Consider the following 6025-nt stretch of genomic DNA (forward strand, 5'->3'; position numbering starts at 1 on the left):
TCACAGACTATGACTCCTGAATTGTTTGTTTAAAGTGCCATCTGCTGTGTGGGAGTGACAGACTTCGAGTGCGCAAGCTCCAGATTGGAGTCTGACTTAGAGCTAAAAGAAAAAAACAAGAACGTACGCCACATCAAAATGCCAAGTGATGAATGCTCACAGCGAAGCGGATTTGCCAGGCCTACATGCTGGCATAGTAACATTACCCGATTCCAACATTGAGGGCAGGATATTTGTAAAAGTCAGGTTGCATGGGCACCGCACAACCCTATTTCACAAAAGATGAATGACACCTGCATGGAAGTACAAACACCAACAACAGAACTGGCGAGGATGTGGAACAAGTACACCAGACCCAAAGACACTACACAAAGAGAAGGGGGATGGGACGGCAAAATAGCACTCTCATTGTTCCAATCTATCTCGCAACACCCATAGAAAAAGAGGCACATACCTGCTTACTAGCTAGGTGATAGGGTGGTACCTGAGAGTGAGTGATGCTTTAGGAGGGGAGAGAGAGAGCTGGGGCGAAATAGGCCACATACTGAGAGAAAAACAAGAAGGAGGAAAACCAGAAGAGCATAACCTGGGATGGCAAAGGGGGCGTGGCCAAGCAGCCATGGAGTAGGCTGCGATTCCTTGGAGCTCCGTGATCCGATTTACTGATTCGAAGCAAAACGCATGTGTTGACGGCTGATTCCAGCGACAAAAGATACTGTATCTGGGTGAATACTTCAGGCAGCAGATGAGCGTATCGGCGAGAGAAAGTGGACACAGCAGATTTAATTAGGCCACTTTGAGTCCTGATCCGAGAGCGGCGCAATGGATACTAAGATGGTGGCTTGCCAACACAAAGGGACCCCCGGCGGCACTTGAAATCGGGTGCCAGGCGGGTAGTGAACGAACTGCAGGCGTGCAGCGCGGATGGAACAGTGAGTGGTCGACTACCGGAGAGAAGCCCACGAATAGCCCGAGAGGATGTACACAGCGTTGGGCCACTGGGCCATGGGATGGGCGGCACGTCCTTGGTGCTCCCACTAGACCAGGATGATGTATACACGAAACGTACAAGAAGGACAGCGTTCACACAATAAGGTGGAAGCGTCGATCACGTAGGGATTACATCCCGAAGCCGCACCGAGGAGTGGATGAGCAAATACGGACACAATAAGTGGCGCCGAAATCTGTACGCCCGAAACAAAATGGCGACCGATCCTGAACAAAGGATTACACTGGTGGACCATGAAGCGGCTTCGTAAGGGTTGGGACGCAGCAAATGGGTATATGCATCTTGTAGGTACCATCGGCCTTTGCAGGGTTGCATCATGTCGGTGAAAAGTCTGAGAACCAAGACCAGACAACCTACAATGGAGGTCTTCGTGAAAGCGCAGAGGACCCCCACAACATCGGAGCGGAGCGCGTCCACGACTACTGCCGAAGAAGCCCCAGAAGGAGATAAGCACCAAACCCTGGAGGCTATATCGGAGCTGAGCACCAAGTGGGGCGCAGCAATGGCGGATTTACGGACAGCCCTGGAGGGCAAAATCGATGCGGTTGGGACTGAACTTGCCCTGTTACGGCAAGATGTCAGGGGACTGGCAGAGAGAACAAGTGGGCTGGAGAGTGCAGTAAAGACCAATACTGATGTCAGCACAACTAATGCAAAGGAAGTTCATGTGCTCAAACAGGAGGTTGCTAACCTAAGAAATCCAGTGGAAGAAGCGGAGGGAAGAGCAAGGAAAAATAACATACGGGTGGTCGGCCTGCCGGAGGGGGAGGAGGGTCAAGACCCTACAAACTACGTTGAAAACATGATCCTACAAGAAATAGGAGCAGATAAGCTTTCGCAGGGATTCACGGTGGAGCGGGCGCACCGGGCCTTAATGAGGAAACCGCGACCTTGGGCTCCGCCGCGACCTATCATCGCGAGGATCTTGAACTATAGAGATAGGGAGAAGATCCTGGAATATTTTCGTAAAGATGGGACAATACAGAGAGCATCCGCCAACATTACAGCATACCCGGATTATACGATGCTGGTGCAGAGACTGAGATACAGCTACGTGGCAGTCAAGAGGAGGCTGCGAGCAGCAGGCATCAAGTACATGCTCTTGTACCCGGCAAATCTGAAGGTACTACATAAGAGCAGAGCGATCTTTTTTGACACTCCCGAGGAGGTGGTAACGTGGTTGGATCTGCAGGGATGCCCGGAACAAGAAGCGGACCGTGACCGGCAGGAACAGGACGGCTGAAAAACTGGTGCCACGGACATTGGGGGTACCGGATTATACCGGGAAGTGAGACTGGTCGAACACTGGATAGCATTCGGGCCTGGTGCCCGTCATGGACTGGAATATAGTAGGTAAATTGCAATTGGAAGCTGCATAGGGTTAACACAATGCGTAATACGTTTGTTAATAGGAGCAATAGGATGGAGGCAACCCACCCCCGAAATACTAATAGTTAAGTGGCCAGTAGGGTGACTTTACCCTACTGAGCCCTGAGCATAAGTTTGTGCTGGACGGAGCTAGATGTGGGGGTGCCTGAGATCCAGGGATGGAGCTAGGCAACAGTTGGAGGGGGCGTTGATGGGAAGGGGTTGGGTGGGGGGAGGGAAGGGAGGCGGGAAGTTTGGGGTGTACATAGTTTTGGGGAGTTTAAGTTTGAACATGAGCCTACATGGAAGAGTTGAAGGGTTGTATCTGCATCGCATGACCGGGAGGGTTCGGTTGGAAATGAGGGAGGAAGATATCAAAGCGCTATGGGAGATCTCAGGATAGTGACGTGGGAATGTCAGGGGACTTAACAGTTATATGAAGAGGAATAAGGTCATGCTGTATTTGAAAAGGCAAAAGATAGATGTTGCATTGTTACAGGAGACGCATTTGACGTGGGAGAAGCTGGAGCTAGTTGGGAAAAAATGGAAAGGGATTGTGGTGGGTCCGTCGTACTCTGCTTACGCTAGGGGAGTGCTTGTCTGGGTGGCACCTCATGTCCCGTTTCAGCTACTGCAGGAAATGGCGGAAACTGACGGGAGGATGGTTATATTGAGAGGGCTGTTGGAGAATAAAGAGGTATGCATCGTGAATACGTATGTTCCTAACCATAACACGGCGGCATACTTCAGGACTCTGTGCACCAGTATGTGTGTGGGAAGCGTGGTTATTTGGGGCGGGGATTTCAGTGGTGTAATGAACCCCAAGGTGGATGGATCTGACAGCAGGATTGATAGGCTCACCCCAGCGGCCAAAGCATTGCAGGTGTTACTAGATGATTTCGGCTTGGTAGATGTATGGAGAACAAAACATCCCAATGATAGGCAATATTCGCATTATTCTGCCCCGCAGCAGCTACACACGAGATTGGACTATGTCTTTGCCACACCGGATGTGGTGGCAGAGAGCACTCAAATAGAACACAAGGCGAGGGTCCTCTCGGATCACTCGCCCCTGATTCTTGGGTGGCAATACTGCCCCCCCCGAGGGCGCGGATCCCGACGTGGCGCCTCCGAGCGGAGGCACTCAAAGATCCGGTCTTTCGTGAGGACATAAGAGATGAGATCATTAACTATTTTGAAACGAATACTGGTAGTGTTGACTCAGCGGGTACACTATGGGAAGCTTTTAAGGTGGTGATGCGGGGGGCAGCCATAGCTAAGTCAAAGGGCCTGCAAGGTGGGGTTCTGGCTGACCTACAAAGAGTTGAAGATGAACTAGAAAGAACATTAGGAAGTGACAGTGTGGACACTGAGCTAGTACTTAAACTACAACAGCAATGCGCGAAACATTGGAAAGGCTCTGTAACCTCAATTATAAAAGGTATGTAGAAAGACAGCACGCGGGAGGAGATAAAACGGGTAGGCTTTTAGCATGGCTGTACAAGAGTGAGACCCTTAGACCCCCGATTAGGACAATAACTAGAGAAGATGGCGATGTAGTAGACACTCAAGAAGGAGTCAACAAGGAATTTGTGGATTATTATAGGGTGTTATACGGGGACAAGGAGGCAAGTAACACTAGAAGATATAGAATTACCTAAGATAAGTGATGAGGAGAGAGAAGAGCTTGATGCACCAATTACCCTGGAGGAGTTGAAGGAGGTTGTGAAGCAGTTGCCCACCAGGCATATGGCTCACTAACTCACATTAGCACCCCAGAGGCAGGCATGGGCCTCCCACCCAACCAGGAAGCTCAGAATGCAGGCTTAACTTTATGGTAAATCCAGCAATCTGAGCCCCCTGAGCTGTGGGTAGCCGCAATTTTCCCTGCCAGGAAACAGGTAAGTGAGCCTGTGCGCCCTCTCCTTCTCAAATTCCATCTGTCCCACCTACTACCCCCCACTCCAACCGCTGCCTCATTTACCTGATGCTGCCTGGTCCATCGCCAGCACCTGCAACACTCCGTGTTCTGGTGCTTCCCTGCTGCGGCAATAGCTGCCATGGAAAGGGAGCAGGAACTATTATGTGTAGTTCCCTTCTACCTTGTCCAATGTGGCCATCTTGGTTTGTAGTTTTTTAAAGTTCAGAAATGGCAACTGTGCCATTTCTAAGCTTAAAACACTATTATCACCCTGTTAAGCGTGCCAGATGCTAATCACAAAAAAAACCTCCAAGCAGTGGCGTTACTGGGTCTCGTAAATTCCAGGGCTCAAGTTAAGGCCCTCACAAACTCGGCCCCCAGGCATTACCTGTCCATGTAATGCCCCGCCAGTCTGGGTTTATTGCTTAATTAGATGACAGTGGAGTATTTCAAAGTGGACCTAGCATATTACAGAAGCTCCTGGGCATATGAGACTGTACAGTCAACATGATGAACATACCAGGAGTGTGCGGCATTAATTGGCATGAAGTAGAGTTTCCATGTGCTAACACAATTAGTTGCCCTTTGACCCTTGTGCACTTTAAGGAAGAACTATTAAGAGATCACAGTACGTTGTTACAGTACATAAAGTGTTTTCATGCTCAATTAGCTCCCAAAACATGAATACAAATTATTTTCATGTAGGAATAAAATATTCTTCCCCCACTGCATCTCTCCCCTTTGTGCTTGAAGCATCTACTTCCCGCTTTCCCATTCTCTTGTTTTGCCCTCATTCATTTTCTTTTTCCCAGCAGACAGAGTAAGGTATGGCTACCCGTGATGGGGCCACAATACACCACTCGACTGACAAGCCTGTGCCCTCTGATACTACTACATTGGTGATTTGGTGCAATATAAAAGTATATTAGCATAACATCTTTGCATTTGTGTTACTGTATCAGCAAATGTGTCTTGATTTCTTTAAATTAATGTAAGGCTTGCACTTTTGCCAAGTAACATGAAGCACCAGATAAATCCTGCTGCCATGTTATGTTTACGCATTACAGACTGTTGGAGGGGTCATGATCACATGATAATGCCCTAACCCACAAATTACTGCCTGTTTCAATGCCAGGAGCTATACATTGTGGAAGTGTCATTATACCAGTGATAACGACCCACGCTGGCTGTATTCAAGGCCCTACAAGCCTTTCAAAGCAAATCCCACAGAGCATAAAAGCCATGTTTTACATAACCAAGCAAGGCAGAACACACTCACAAAGTCTGTCCAAAGTAGCTCAGAGGATTTGGAACTGGTCTCTCAAAAGAAACATCTTCTTTCTGTCATAACATGTTCCAGGGAAACACAACTGTCTTGAGGATACAGAAACATGCAGCTTCCCACAGAACACGAATGAGAATTAAACACAGACCTTCTAAACAACGTTATTGGGAGGAACGTCCAACGTCCCACACGTGAGAGGGAATGCAAACTGAGAAAACCCATAAAACACAAGTCTGAAACCACACCAAAGGCCAGAGGGCCAGATAGCATGCACAATACACGGACACCTCCGCCATCTCTCTTCAATATGAGATAGACAGTAGCCAGCAAACACACGCACCTACATACATTGAATAATCAATTTAGTCATGCACATGGTCCTAGAGGAAGAGGCCAAGTAGCACGCCCCATAAAGTCACGTAGGCACATTATGAGAAAGGAA

The sequence above is a fragment of the Ambystoma mexicanum genome, chromosome 11 (assembly GCF_040938575.1).
Source record: "Ambystoma mexicanum isolate Mex_15411 chromosome 11, UKY_AmexF1_1, whole genome shotgun sequence".
Lineage (NCBI taxonomy): Eukaryota > Metazoa > Chordata > Amphibia > Caudata > Ambystomatidae > Ambystoma > Ambystoma mexicanum.